Genomic DNA, 16,601 nt, shown 5'->3' with positions numbered 1-16,601 from the left:
ATAAAAAAATTTAATGGTACATGTTTGATCAGAATATGGTCCATGCTGATCTAGAGGAGGGTGACAAAAGAAGAAATGAGAAAATACTAAAATCCTTTTTTTGGTATTTTCTATGTTTTAGTGTTTTGCATTTTTGGAGGCCTACGGGGCATTTCTAGTTTTTGACTAGGGAAAGAAGTGTTGAAGTTGATGAAAGATCAACCCCACACTCTCAAGAATCACCTACATGTAAACTTTTGTCATAGAAAGAGAAGCAAAAAGCTATGGAGGTAGGAATTGCTAGATCCATAGATGAGACTTTCTTGATGAGTAAAAAGAGATAATGCTATTATCAAAAGTGAATTAATAAATTAAAAATAGATCAATCATTTTCAAATCCCTAACAGGAAAAAAGCTAAGTTGCATGATAATAATTAATTATTATATGCCTAAAGTTTAGCTTAAGTAAACCAGAGATAATAAGTGACTTAATAATTAAATCAAAATAATTTAATTAATAAGGAAATATCTCATTACCCTAACACCCCCCCTTAAGATAAACTTAGGGAGTAGCTAAAAATCTAGAAACTACTATTGAAAGTAAATTTGGGTCCCAACAACAAAGGTTTGATGAGGTACCCAAGCACAACCAAATCTCTAAAAAGAGGAGAAATAGAGAAAACCACATGGAAAAAACCATACTCCAAAAAGAGATGGAAAAATGCTAAAAAGAACTAGTGAAGGACTAAAAGAGCCTCTAAACTAGGGAATGTTCCAGAAGATAGGAACAAAGATGATCATGTAGAACACCATTAGACCATGTAGAAGCTACAAACTCTATCAAAAAGAAACTATTGATCTGTAGAACCTCCTCTGAAATAGAACCTAACCAAGTAGAGAATATTGAAATCTACATCAAATTAGAAGGAAAACAAATGCAAACAACTAAACTAAAAAATACAGATGGCATGAAACACCAAAGCTTGAAGAGCTGATCAATCAAACCAAGGATGCATGAGAAACAATAGAAAAACCTCCCCCCTCCCCCCAATACAAACAAGGGTGAGGTGATAGGCAACTGAAAAGTTAGGCCAAAAGAACTGCATGTCAAGGAACCATGATCAAGATGCACAAAAGAATACATATATGTGTACTAAGGTGATCAGTCTCAAATATGGCATGAGGCTAATGTGACAGAAGAGACACTCACTAGATAAAGGAAGATGGAAAACAAAGGCAGACATCAACCCCCCATGGCACTTTATCAGAGTATTGCATGTACAATAAGGCACAAGATATGGTGAACTCAAGAATACAATAATCTACATGAGTGTCCTTAGATGACACTGCTAGAATTATAAGGCAAAATAAGGAAAACAACTAAAATGAAAATACAGATGTAGTATGGCACTTTATCTCAATGTTTTTGCAAGAATGCATACAAATGATGTCTAAATAGACCAAAAGAGACATAAGGCTAATATAAAAGATAATACAAGTCATGATTAATCATCTGAAGTAATGAAATTGATCTCCAAACCTCAAACAACCAAGATATTCACTAGAATGTGAAAATGCAAAAGACTAAATAGAATGTTCTTGGAGAATAATTTGGAAAGGTAACTAGTATAATTGGAAAGAGATCAAAAAGACCTTTCCAATGATATTAGGAATTTCCAAATCAAAGATTGGATGCTCAAGATATGTCTCCCAGAGTGCAAAATATAACTTTTGGCTTTGACTGCATAAATAAGAAACCAAATAGCATCAAAATTCCAAATAACCTACACCATCATGATGGGCTTAGAAAGAGATTTTTGATGATATAAGATTCATCAAATAATACCTCTATATGACAAAGATACACCCAAAAAACCATAGATAGTTTTATAGGACAAAACAAATCAAAGAAGAGATAGTTTGAAGGTCACCAAATTTTAGCTCCAAAATTGTTCATGTCACACCTATAGCTGTCAAACCTGCTATATCAATACTTGGATTGACATGTGTTAGTACCTTGCTAACATATGCATCCTTCAATAATGCAAGCATCACATGATTTTTAAAAAAATAGAAAATAAAAGAAAGCATGCAAGTGCTTTTTGAAACTTTTTTTTTGGAAAAAACATGTGCTTCTTTTTTTAAAAAAGGCTTTCTTCCTTCTTCTTCTTTTTTTTTTTAATTAAAAAAAAAATCGTCACCTCATGAAACATGCCCAAATTTGGGAGCAATTTTTGCCTCAAATTTCAACTGTGTCCAAATTGGACAAATTTTATATGGAAATAAGGATTTTTGGGTGCTACAAATCCAATAGTGAGGTTCATTTAGGCTCAAAATACACCAAAAAAATGACCCCCAGATCCAATACAAAATAACTCTAAAAATTGAAACCCTCTGAAATAAAAAAAAGCACAAATCTAAAAGCCAAGAAAAATTTCTCATGAACTGAATAGGGGCATGAAGATCTGAAGCTCTGATACCATGTTGAAGTTGATGAAAGATCAACCCCACAACTCTCAAGAATCACTTGCATACAAACACCTATCACAGAAAGAGAAGCAAAAAGCTATGGCGATAAGAATTGCTAGATCCATAGATGAGACATACTTGATGACCAAAAAGAGATATTGCTATTATCAAAAGTGAATTAACAAATTACAAATAGATCAATCTTTATAAAAGGAGATCAAATCCCTAATAGGGAAAAAGCTAGGTTGCATGATAATAATTAATAAAAGAATTAATTATTATATGCCTAAAGTTTAGCTTAAGTAAACTAGAGATAATAAGTGACTTAATCATTAAATCAAAATAATTTAATTAATAATAAAATATCTTATTACTCTAACAAGAATTTTTATCTATGCTTAATATTTTGAACACTAAATTGAGAGCTTTAGAAGATCTTTCTAGAAATTCTAACAGTTCGTGATTTCAAGCTACAAGTAGAAAGTTATGACTTCTACAAGTAGATATAATTTTTAATGTCAATTTTTTTAATTAATTATATTGTGGACTCTTCATTTTCATTTCTAAGGGATAGCGATGACCCTTGGGATCCATTAGACTTGTACAATCTCTATTTTCAAATTGAATGGATCACTTTTTGGCTTGTAGAAACATCTATTGTTACATTTTAACTACTTTCAATTTAGCCACAATACCACAGGTTCTACACTAGGTATTGTAGTCTAAATTCTTAATTCTTAATTCAAATCAATGTTTCACACCTTTTATAGACTATAATGATGTATATGACAAACCTTAGCATATGTGACATTGTTATGTTGGATAAACCATTCATAAGCTTCAAATTCACCAATAAAAATACAACAAAGAGAAGAGTTGATTGAGATCCTTTGTTAAGGGTCATGTTTTTCTTCTCAAGTAGAGGTATATCATGGATAGCCTCAATGTTATCCTCCTCAGAATCATTATCATCATCAACATCAACAACACCAGTACCAAATGTGTCATGGATCAATGCATTTGTACCATCATCTTCAAATGTGTTTTCTTGCACATGATTGTCATCTTCCATGGGATCATAATCTTCTCCTTCAATACTCACACCTCCATGTTCCTCTAAGATGTGGTGGTCCATATCATGTACTACACTAGGGAGAATGACCTATATAAAAATGATGTTAATCAAACCCCCCTTCAATGTGATAATAAAACCCCCATTCCATGGTTCATATGCATATTTATTGCAAAAACAATATAACAAAAAACTTACCAATGGATGATAATCAAACCCCTCTTCAATGTGACCATTCTCCCTACAATGTCTCATAGTTGTTTTGATTTTGATTGTTCTTATCTTTAATTCATTACAACTCTTGCAAGGAAAATAACATTTGTCATTGCCTTCTCTTTGAATGTTAGACAACAATCTAGTGATTGTCTCCCTATTTTGATCAAATTCCCTTGTATTATCATGACCCTTCTTCACAAGAATAACTTATTCGTGTACCCTTATTGAATTGGTTGTACTTGATAGATCTATCATTGATAACCATTTCAACATGCACATTGAAATTAGAGAGAAAGCTTTGAAAAAAAATTGGACATGGTGTTCTTAATGTTTATATCTACACATATGGTTTTGAAAGAATTTTTTTGGTGTACTTAATGTGTATATATGGACATATTGTACTTAATGTTTATATTTGCACATATGGTTTTGAAAGAAAATTTGTATGTAATTAATGTGTATAACTACAAAAATATTAGACATGTTGTACTTAATGTTTATATCTACACATATCGTTTTGAAGATGGTAGAATTATTGAACAAGTTAGTCTTTTAGAACCTACTCAAAACTCATAAGTGGTAGACTTAAATATGGTGTTCGATTAAACTCATAAGTGTTTGGAAAACTCAAAACAATTTTGCAAAAATGCATTTCACCTCACCTTGCTCAAATTCACCATTATTCCTTTTTCAACATCACACCTTTGTATTTCATCCCTATTCATCACATTTCTCACCTAGTGATCGACCCAACTCACCTCTATAAATATGATCCATTTATATTTCCATATACTACATCAACACAACTCCCAATTCATATTGATTACTTATTTGGACTATCTTTCTTTCGTTGATAAGTTTTCATAGTGGCAGAGAAATAATTATCTTAGTTGTTGATGAGAACCAATAGACATTATTGTCTAGCTTAGGAACATAAAGAGAAGATATGGGTGCAATGAAGGAAATATCATAATTTGTGTTTCATTTGTGCCTCTTAAGTTAATTTTGTTCAAGGAAAGCCCATCAATGCTAATAGAAAACAACAATGCACTTTCTAAGAGTTTACAATTGTTCAACAAAATTAATATTTTACTTGAACTTTCAATAAATTTTATAATTTAAAAAAAAAAAAAAAAAATTTAAGATTGAAAATATTTGAATAATGTATAGCATGTCACAACATTCTAAAATTGTATGGATTTTAGTATAATTTATTTAGTATAGTAAAATATATTTTCAATTTCAAATACAATCACTTTGTTACTAATAAGGATGTCATCAGAGATTTGTAAGATGAATTCCACATCCACTAAGCATCAATGCCTTGTTTACAAAGTCATTAATTTTGTAAATAAGAAAATTTATATGATTTTATTTATTTGACTAAGAGTAAAAATATATAAGAAAAAATTTAGTGAATTGATTAATTTCAACCAAGTATGCAAGTGGTGGAAAAGGAAATTTATGAATTAAATAATAGAATATATTTTAAAATTAAAAATTCAATGTATTATACATTAATAGAGGTTAAGTAGAGAAATAATAATAATAATTAGTTTATATATGACTTTTGTGCAAAAAAATCAGTTTCACCATGCCCAACATGACCACCTAAATCTCTTCCACATTGGCGTCTATCCTTGTCTTGGCCTGTGTTGACTTAGTGTGATCTCCTCCAAAGTTTTTGCAATGGAATTTTTTGTTTTGATATGTTTTATTTCAATATGAATAGCAAGTATCTATTAACATTAACATATTTAGTTTTGTTTTCATCACTATGATGCCATTCTTTATTCTTATTAATTCTTTTCTTTCAATCATCTGGGCCTCTGTATCTTCTTTAAATATTTAATTCCTCTTATTTAAATTAGCCTACCATAATTATCCATATAAACTACTAGTCCCTCCTTTTAGGAGCTAAACAAATGTCAAAAAAAACCATGGAAATTCTAGAAATTTTGATTCTTTTGCAAATCAATAAAGAATTTTTTAGGATACTTTTCGATCAAAATGATTTATATTCTACTTATTTGGAAAACTACTGTACAAGGTGTTGAGTGAATGGATAGAAAATAATAGGTGGAATTGAAAGTTGAGCCAATAGAAGTGGTAGAGGGCATGTGGCTCAGTGTTAGATGATATAGTAAATGAATATATGCAGCAAGCAAGGTTGCTTCTAAAATGACAGACATTGAATGTCAAGGGGTGCACAAACTATTTCTGTACAATTATTCATTCAATCCTAGATGAGCATGGGGTGATTCCATGAGAGGGAGGAATATCTTTGGACATGGACTGCATGATTGACCTTGTGATAATTTCTTATTTTTCTATATTTGAAGAGTTCCCTAATTTGAGGCTACATGCATACATAAAGAGAAGATAATCGAGAGGCCAAAATCTCTAAAGATGTTGATAAAACCATTCAATTCAACTAGGAAAGGTGAATATTGGTTTCTATACAAGTACAATGTTTTTTGAAGTATTTTTGTTCCCTTTTCTTTGATCGAGGGACAAATTTGGTTACATATCAATGCCAACCAATTGCATCTTCTACCTTAGTTGAATTGACTACATAGTTTGACTTTGTCAAGGAGAGAAGATCCCAACTTATGGAACACTTTTCTTCCACTCCTTAATCTTTTGTGTAGGGAGACTATGATTCATTCATATCATGGTAGCTTTGCTGCTACATTCATGGCAACCCCTCTCTCTCTCTCTCTCTCTCTCTCTCTCTCTCTCTCTCTCTCTCTCTCTCTCTCTCTCTCTCTCTCGATAGAGCTCCTTATGAATTGTTTGACAATTTTTTAAGACTGTGTATGTGTATGTCTATATTGATTTGTGATAGTAGTAATAATCCTAACATTAATTGTAAACATATTCTAGTGATAATGTGTCGGGCCTACAAATGAATAAAAATTAAATTGCAAATTGAGTTTTTATAGTAGTCATATTGATGCCTCATAGTTAAATAATATGGATTGTAGGCCTTCAGTGACATTTATATGCATAACAAAAACCAATAAGGGTATATAGCTACTATAAATTGTCACTAAAAGAGATCATAGAGAGGATTTAAACTTTCCAATCTTTATTCAATTTTAACCATACAGTAAGAGAAATATATTAAACCAAATACTAAGTACAACACAAAACATTAAAATATAACAAGGGAAAGGATTTGTTTGAATAGTGTAAATACATCATTAAAAGCATGATTCATTTTTCCCAACTCAAAATTACATCATCTTAATGAATTTTATTTTTTGGAGTCTCTTCTTTGTAAGCAAGGACCAAAGGATTCATGAATGAGTTTCCATACCAAGACAAGAAATTTTTAACTCAATAGCATCATCAAGACTATATTTATTTCTCTATCTTCTATGGAATTAGGATTCTACATTACAAACTTGGCTTAAGTAGAAGCAATGTTATCTTTGCCAATTCCTAGGTATTGCCTTTAGAGATTTCAATTGCATTCAATTGATTTTAGTTTAGACAATGTGTTAGATTGTAGTGACTGATCAGGAAAGTACTGTACATACTTCATAAATAGTGGGGTTCGAGGCATCGCCCCGAAAAAAAAATTTTTGGAAGTAGCCGACATGGTAGCCGACATATGGCTGACATGTTATAACCCTAAAGCGGTTTAATACTTGTATAAAAAGGGCTTAGGGTTGGGTATTTTTTATAGGTGGTGATACGAAATTGGTTCTTGCGGCGGTATTGAGCTGTAAGGGATTACAGATTGTAATCAGGTTGTAATCACTGGATTGTAATAAGATCAGACTTGCTGTTTGGTGGACGTAGCCCAGGGATTGGGTGAACCACGTTAAATCTTGGTGCCTTGTGTTCATTTCTGTGTGTTCTATTATTTTTTGTTATTGGTTATATTTGCATGTAGTTTTTTATTTCTGTCTGTGGTTTATCCTAACACAATGGTGGGGTGACCAACTCGTGATCTTTCTCTTATTATTTTGATTGGCTACTTCATGATTAGGAGAAAATAAAAATTATAATTAATTTAAAATCAAAGCTTAAATCAAATTTATATGTGCTTAGACTTTCAGTCATGACAAGTCATTGTGAAGATGTTATTTTTCCTTCTATCTTTACAAGCAATCATATCTAAGCCAAGGTTCAATATTTCTTTCAAAATACAAATTATTAATTTTTTTATCCATTCCAAATCTTTATCAAAACAATGAAGAAAATGTGATAGACTAGATGGGAATACTTGTAGATTTGATGGGTTGCATATGAAGCCTTCATATCACTAATAAATAGTAATACATTCAATGAGATATTAAGCTTCCTTTATCAAAATAATAGAGGCTATCTTCTATTCATTGAGAAGATGGTCATTGAGTGCCTTCCAATGCATGCATTTTGACAACATTTATTTGAAAGTATAAATGATTTTTGCTAGATGAAATGTTAATGTAGGTTATTTCTAGGGACACTCCTTATACTTCAGAAAAAACATTTGAGGACTTGAACATTTAATCTAAACTACTTAGGGGTCTCTATTTAGAGATGGTATTTGAGAAATTGGGAAAATTCCAAGCAATAACTCTTCTAATAATTATTAGATCATCTCATCAAAATTTAATTGCTCAAGCTCATAATGGGTTTGGAAAGACTACTTTTTTTCTTCTGGGTATGTTGAGCAGAGTTAATCTAAACATTAATGAACCATAGGTGTAATCACCTAAAAATGGTCATCTAGCCTATTAGCCCCCTTTTCAACATTTTGGCTAAATTAATTTAATCACTTACCTAAGCCAAATTGCTAATAATCAATTTATTTGATTATAACCTATAGTTTGACTATGCTATCATAAGTTCATTATTTGGTTAAAAGAACATGTCCCCTTTTAATTAAATAAAAGACCCCATTCTTCTAACCTACTTAAAGTGCACACATAAAGTCCTTTTTTCTATTTTGCAATTAAAAGAAAAGGCTTTGTGACTTTTGTCTTATATGACAAGTCAACTTATATTCTATTGGTTGACTTGTGTGTGCACATGGATCACTCCTCTTTTCAAATTCCACCATTGATCATCCACCATCTTCATCTTGATCTCCACCGTTCGTACATCTTTAAAAGGGAGAGAGCTTTCCCCCTCAAAGGATCCATCTTTTGAATATTGTCATGCTGCAGGTTTTCTAACAGGTTTCTTTGGAGCTTTGTGGAGAACTTCTCATTTCTTGTCTCGTTCTCTCATCCCATCATATTAGCATAAGATCATATGGCATTCTTAGCATAGTTGCATTTTAGTTTAGCTTTGATTTCTTGCAATAATCTCACATAGTTTAAATATTTGGTTTTGTAATACTCTCATCCATGTTTAGCATAGTTGCATCTTGCATTTCCATTCAAATTTAGTCTTCCATTTTGCATTGCATCTTTGAGGAACTCATTGTAGACACTTGCATTCTTGCTCTTGTCTCAAAGAACCTCCCATTGCATGGTTTACTAGCAAGAAGCACATTTCTAAGGCTTGTCTAAGAGCCTTCATGCTTGAATACTAGCTTCTTGCACTTCGTGGATAGGGAGCTCTAAGCTGGCATCCGAACATTCCAACTCATGGAATCGTTTGGATAGAAGGGTTTAGAGTGTGACACAAATCAAGTGTACATTTTGGCACCCACCGTGGGCCAAAAATCATATATGATGCTGAAAAAATCCTTAAAAATTAGAAAATGTCCTGAAAAAATGATCATCTTAGTGAAAACCTAGCAATAGGCACTTTGATGTATCACCAAAAAAATTCAAAAATTCAAAAAATTTTAAAAATACAAAAAATTGAAAAAAAAGTCTTGAAAAAATCTGTCAAGTGGTGAAAACTTGGAAACAAGTGCTACTTGAAACCCTTGCACCTATGTCTATCAATCTCAATCATCCACTTTGCTACACATTTCCTAGCTTGGAATTGTTTCTTGTCCTCATCTTGGGGGCATAGCTACTTAGCCTATTGAGGCATTCTTGTGCATTAGGGTTCCTTTGACAACTCACAAGACAGTGTTTCTCAACACTACCCCCACCCACTTTGACATCAAGTGTTTTTTAACACTTTACAGATAGTTTACCTACAGTCTCCGATGTCACAATTTTTCTCACTATCAGAATCAAGTCTGGAAGAAATGGCCAAGTGACTTACACACACGCACTTTAACACTTAAATGACTGAGCTATGTTGATATTTATCTACTTTGTGTGTTGTCTATGATGATTTCTTTGCCATGTGTTCCCTCCCTAATAGTCTTTCGAGGATGTCATTGACTAGAAGAGTGGGGGCATGGGGCATGTCTTCTTGATTTCTGCTTGTGGGTATACTTTGTTTGTCTATAGTGTTGTAAGCATTCGTGCTTGTCCTATTCAACACTTTGACTTATAAATGTATCATCCTTGACTGTTTTGCAAGACTGCACTCAGGGTTTATCCTGGCGCTTATGCCTTGATACAGGTGTAATCTTGCTAAATTAAACTTAGGGAATCTAATCGCGTAGTTATCTTGACTTATATGTCTCTGATGCTTAGATTAGATTTCCACATACCTATCTGATATTGATCATATTCATATCCTCATAGTTATACTAGTGATGGTTGTATGATCTCATGATGTCCCTAATAAATGCTCAATGATGAAATTAAGAGTCTAAATGTTATGCGCTTCTTGTTGGTAAACCAATTTGCATAGTAACTTGCATTTTAGGTTGCACATTCCTACATGTGGGAAAAGCTCTCTCTCTTCATCTTTTTCATGGACATATCAATTAGCTACTTTTATCTTTCGCTACATTTCTTTGCTAACCTGTCATCACAAGGGGTTAATCCAAAAAATCATCACATACGATCTATCCAAGTGTCACATTTTCACAAAGACATTTAAATCTATACCACCCATATGAGAGATCAAAAACAATACACATAAGCATATACACATACATGAGCTGAAAACAAAAATTGAAACATCACATGAAAGCTGAAACATACATTTTGAGACAAGTACACAAGAATATCGATAAACCCAGTATCTCATATATATATCAAATGTGTCATGGTACATATACAAATGTGAGATCCAAAATCTAGATATATATCTCAAAAATACATAAGGTACAAATCAAAATACAATGCCATGTCTGACTGCCACCCTCTACAGCTAGTGTTGGCCCTGGTGGAGGAGTCTGTCTCCTATCTGGTGCCTGCACTACACCCTCTGATATGCCCGCTCGCTCTAAATAATCAGGAAGACCCTATCCTGGTGGTACCACACTCCTATAGGTGGCATAATAGTATGCAGCTCGAGCACCATGATGCACTGCCTCTCGCCTCGTAACATCTCACTCTCGACGTAGCTCATCTGCTCATGCTCACTCGTCCATCAGCTGCTAATCCCGTACTGCAATGGTCACCTGAAGTGCCTACATCTCTGCCTCCATTCACACCCTGCTTCTCTCCTCCTGTTGGCTGCTCTGCAGGTGCCTCCACCCCCACCGCTCACCGTCTCCTCAAGGGCACCTCCTCCTCTCCACCATCATCACCATCAGACTCTGAGGACTCCTCTGCCGCCTGCACTCGCATCCTCCTCTACCCTGCTCGGGAACTCTCCCCCTCCATCTACCTCCCCCCTCTCCCTCCTCCTCTGCCTCCTCCTCCTCCACCACCACCTCCACCTCCCACTCCTACAGGTGCTGCATCTGGATGTGTGAATTGGGGGAATGGGTGTCTCTACATCTCATAAAGATACCCCGGATCAGCCCCTGCATCTGCCACATTTGGGCGATAATCCCAGGGAGTTGCCACTAGTGCTGCGTTATTCCGAACTGTTGTATGATAGTCCAGCATTGGAAACCATCCCAATCCCTCATCTATGTGCATTCGAGCATAGGTAGTAGTCTCCACTGACACCACCTGTCACTCTACAAACTGCCGTCGTATGTGACTGATCACAAACCACTCCACAATGTCTATGCTCCGACCCACCAGCGGTCTGCTATACTGCATGTAATCTAACTCCCATGAATCTGACCACCGCTGACACTCTCGGTATGGTCGCCATGTGAATGTTGTCAGCTCATCAAACATGTGTCGGTAATAGGTCACATCTCCACTATGCCTCTGTGGGATGAAACCTCTATAACAAAAAATGTACGACTGGCTGCGCTCTCGTGGCTGCACCCGTGGTCGGATCACAGCGATGTGCTCCCAAGCCCAGATCTGTGCTAACACTGCTCTGAATGCCCATGATCCACCCTCATGATATACTATCTCATGAAGCTCATGGTACATCTCTGCCAATATCGTAGGCCCCCATGCCATCCTACGTGGTCGGGAGATCAAATCATATACCAGCCGACCCCATCCTAGTGGAAAGCCCTTCTAGCCTCGGTCTATCACCAAGGCCTGGGCTACCAAAGAACATAAAAAGCTAGGCAAAAGATAATCATATCCATACTCAGTCATCAATCTCTCCCAACTCAGGTGATGATCCAGAATGGTCACATCCTAGAAAAGCTCCTGCACTTGCGTTCGCCCCTCTGTCGGGGTCGTATCATAGTACACTTGTGCCATCATGAAAACTTAACATCGGTACACCTGGCATCCAACATTGAAATGGCTAAATCAACAAACTACTAACCAAATAGCTTATCGGCTTGCCGTGGCATGGCACTCGCAGAATGCGATATACGTCCTCCAAGGTAATCAATGCCTCACCAATCGGTAAATGAAAGGTGTTATGCTCGCTATGCCACCTCTCTACCAACGCAGACAACAAACCATGGTTTGCCCAAATACAAGGCATCTGTACAACCCAACACAACCCCATAGCCACTAGCGCAGTCTGCTCCTCATCGCTCAAATGCTACACAATGCGCAAACCAACCACCCTGGGAGCTCTAATCTGTAATGTCGAGAATACCTCCTGTCCAGGTAAAACAAGCAATCATCAGTAATAGTCACATGATGAAAAAAAGCATTCTAGAAAAACAACAAAACTAGCTGTATGACACTTTTTACAAAGAGAGTGCGACACTTTTTTGAAACAGTGTTGCGTGACACATTTTTAAATAGGAGTGCGACATTTTTATGTCGTGTGACATTTGGGTGTGGCTCGCGCAACACATTTTCTTGAACGGTGCGACACCTTTTTTGAAAAAAGTGTCGCGCGATAATATTTCTGAGGCCGTGTGATACTTTAAAAATATCGCGCGACTTTTTTTCAAAAAAAAAAAAAATGTGCAAAAAACTCACAAAAAGCTTGAAAAAGCAACAAGAAGGTAGTCACTTACCGGTGCCCCATATCGCTCTAGCTGGTTGTACAACCAGCTGCGCTCGAAACAGTGTCGATGAAGAGGAATGTTCGCCTAAGCCATGATGCTATGTGGACCACACAAAATCTCTCAAATCACAAAAAGACAAATGAATAGTGAAAATGACACTTGGACCCCTTTTATAGCCTCCAACCTCATTTTGACCTAATTTTTAAAACTCCTCGAAGTTGCACAGAAATTGCACCCCTAGATAATTTCAATGTCCTGTATCCATTTTCGAGATCGAAATCAAAATCTGAGTTCATCTTAATGGTAAAAATCACATTTTAAAATTTTACCTTCTTCTGAGTAGTTAGCTGACCGTTTGAGGTCTAATCTTTGAATCATCGTTGGGGCATCTTCATTTCTTCATGTCTTCATCATTTCTATACTTCATATCTCCTTCTATTCACCTTGTCACATCTAAATCATCTCTCTACTAGATTTGACCTCATTTTTATCAAACTGGGGCATTTTATCAATTTCTTATAAGTCATTCTTGGGTTCTAATCATTTATCTGTCATCTTGGACATTGCTCTATTCTAATTTTCTCATGTCTAGCCAGTTTCTGCATCCCCTTACCTTATTTCAATTTTGATTCTGAGGGGCAAAAATACTCTATTGCTGATTGTTACAGCTATCTATTTCTTAGGAGCATTTGTTTGACCTTATCACTTGCTCTCGATCTATTTGCTTTGCTAGATGTTAGAATTCTTTTCGGATCCTAACATCATCTTCCTAATGTTCAGTACTACCGCTATCAGGCTGTGCATTTAGGACTTGCTATCTATTTCTGCATTTCATTCTTTGGAATCAGATATCTATATCTATCATTGCCTACTTGGCTTTGATTTTCTTTGACATAATGTTTTCCTAGATCGATCACACATTAGTCAAAGAGGGGCAAATGTAATCACCTAAAAATGGTCATCTAGACTATTAGCCCCCTTTTCAACATTTTGGCTAAATTAATTTAATCACTTACCTAAGCCAAATTGCTAATAATCAATTTATTTGATTATAACCTATAGTTTGACTATGCTATCATAAGTTCATTATTTGGTTAAAAGAACATGTCCCCTTTTAATTAAATAAAAGACCCCATTCTTCTAACCCACTTAAAGTGCACACATAAAGTCCTTTTTCTATTTTGCAATTAAAAGAAAAGGCTTTGTAACTTTTGTCTTATATGACAAGTCAACTTATATTCTATTGGTTGACTTGTTTGTGCACATGGATCACTCCTCTTTTTAAATTCCACCGTTGATCATCCACCATCTTCATCTTGATCTCCACCATCCATACATCTTTAAAAGGGAGAGAGCTTTCCCCCTCAAAGGATCCATCTTTTGAATATTGTCATGCTGCAGGTTTTCTAATAGGTTTCTTTGGAGCTTTGTGGAGAACTTCTCATTTCTTGTCTCATTCTCTCATCCCATCATATTAGCATAAGATCATATGGCATTCTTAGCATAGTTGCATTTTAGTTTAGCTTTGATTTTTTGCAATAATATCACATAGTTTAAATATTTGGTTTTGTAATACTCTCATCCATGTTTAGCATAGTTGCATCTTGCATTTCTATTCAAATTTAGTCTTCCATCTTGCATTGCATCTTTGAGGAACTCATTGTAGACACTTGCATTCTTGCTCTTGTCTCAAAGAACCTCCCATTGCATGGTTTACTAGCAAGAAGCACATTTCTAAGGCTTGGCTGAGAGCCTTCATGCTTGAATACTAGCTTCTTGCACTCCATGGATAGGGAGCTCTAAGCTGGCATCCGAACATTCCAACTCATGGAATCGTTTGGATAGAAGGGTTTAGACTGTGACACAAATCAAGTGTACAATAGGCACTTTGTGTATGCCCAAAAAGAGAGTTGGCAATATAGGTTTTTATTATTTCTATCTAGATTTATTTTTAAGTAATTTGAAATATCATCCTTTGAATAATTTTTTTTGTCACAAAATCCTCATTTCATTTTTTTTATAGAGAATCAAGAAGTCCTTTTTAAAATGGGCAAGCAGTTATCCATAACTTTAGCATGTGTTGTACCTATTGATGTTGCAAATTATGTCAAAAAGGTGTGAACCTTTTACTGAGCATGTTATAAGTGGTACACCTAGTACACTTAAAAAGTGGACAATGACAAAAAATTTGAGCATGACATACAACAATATACTTGTCTTTGATGAAGCAGATCATATGTTGGCTTAGTAACAACATTTTTGACAAATAATTTTATTTTTCTCTATTAAGGTATTTTATTTTATATGATTCAAAGAGGTAGTGTTTGATGAAGCTTAGCAAATTGATATACAAGAAAATGCAGTTGGTCACACCTTTTTTTCTATTACAATTGTTAGAGATTATGTAAACACAAACACTATGTTATTGTAGATATACACTTTCTTAATTGTTTCATTGAGGTATAGATAACATGATGTATAAATTTATTAAATGCCACAAATATTTAGTGGAAAATCATCAACTAAGGTTGATTTTAAAATCCATACCAAAAAGATATCATCCATAGAGGCTAGGTATAGATAACAGGATTCATAAATATTGTGTCTTTTAATTTTTTGTAAACTGGCTAAAGACTTTTCATATAGTGAGTTATATTGATCCATATTGTAGAATGTATAAACTCAAAATTAGTTGTCTTATATAGAAAATTATTATGATAATTGAAATATTTTTCTACAAGAATACTATTTGTTATAGAATTACTATAGAAACATGTCTCACCTTTCTTGCCAACCACTCTACCAAAATGTTTATTTTTGTCTCAAACTATAAACTATTAATCATGATTTTTTGACTCCAAGCATGATGAACAAATTTGGAAAGCAATTAAACTTTCAATCCAACCAATTGTATTTGGGTTTCCCATGTAAATCTATATTCTCTACTACTTCTCTTCCAAAGTCTCTAATATTATTTTAGAGTGGTCTAACTCATTTATGGAAACTAAAGGTCAACTCATAGCCACTACTAACAACTACAATGGATCTCTCTGTACAATTTTTAAGATCATGTGGAAAATCATGTACCTTGTACTCTTGAAGAAAAGTCATATTTTTCTTTTTGTGACTTGGTTCTACAAAATATTTACCAGCCTAATTTTACACAATCTTTAGCTTTCAACTATCCTAGTTGTCTTTATGTAAAGCTTCTTGGTTTTTAACTTGGGTTTAATTTGGCTATGTGGTTGTTCTCTAATATATTCAAAAAATAATAATATTTGTGTATTTTTTAATAGGTAACATTATTATTTTTCATTGATAACAAAAGAGGTATTACATTTTGGATTTCCATTTGCATAAGTTGGCCAAAAGATTTACAAACTTCTATCTTCCCTACCCTATAAATATATATAGATATTTAAAAAAAGTGCATTAACACCCAATCAAAAAACAATAGCACCCCAACCCACAAAAAAGAGACATAGTAGATGCCAAAGGCAATGACATAGTCAACCACCACCAACCACCTATGCTTAATCCTTAAACCATTGTGTTGCCTCCTGCCTTGTGAAG

The sequence above is a fragment of the Cupressus sempervirens genome, chromosome 3 (genome assembly GCF_028749045.1).
Source record: "Cupressus sempervirens isolate cs-2001-9-10 chromosome 3, ASM2874904v1, whole genome shotgun sequence".
In the NCBI taxonomy this organism is placed as follows: Eukaryota; Viridiplantae; Streptophyta; class Pinopsida; order Cupressales; family Cupressaceae; genus Cupressus; species Cupressus sempervirens.
This window is presented reverse-complemented; position numbering follows the sequence as displayed.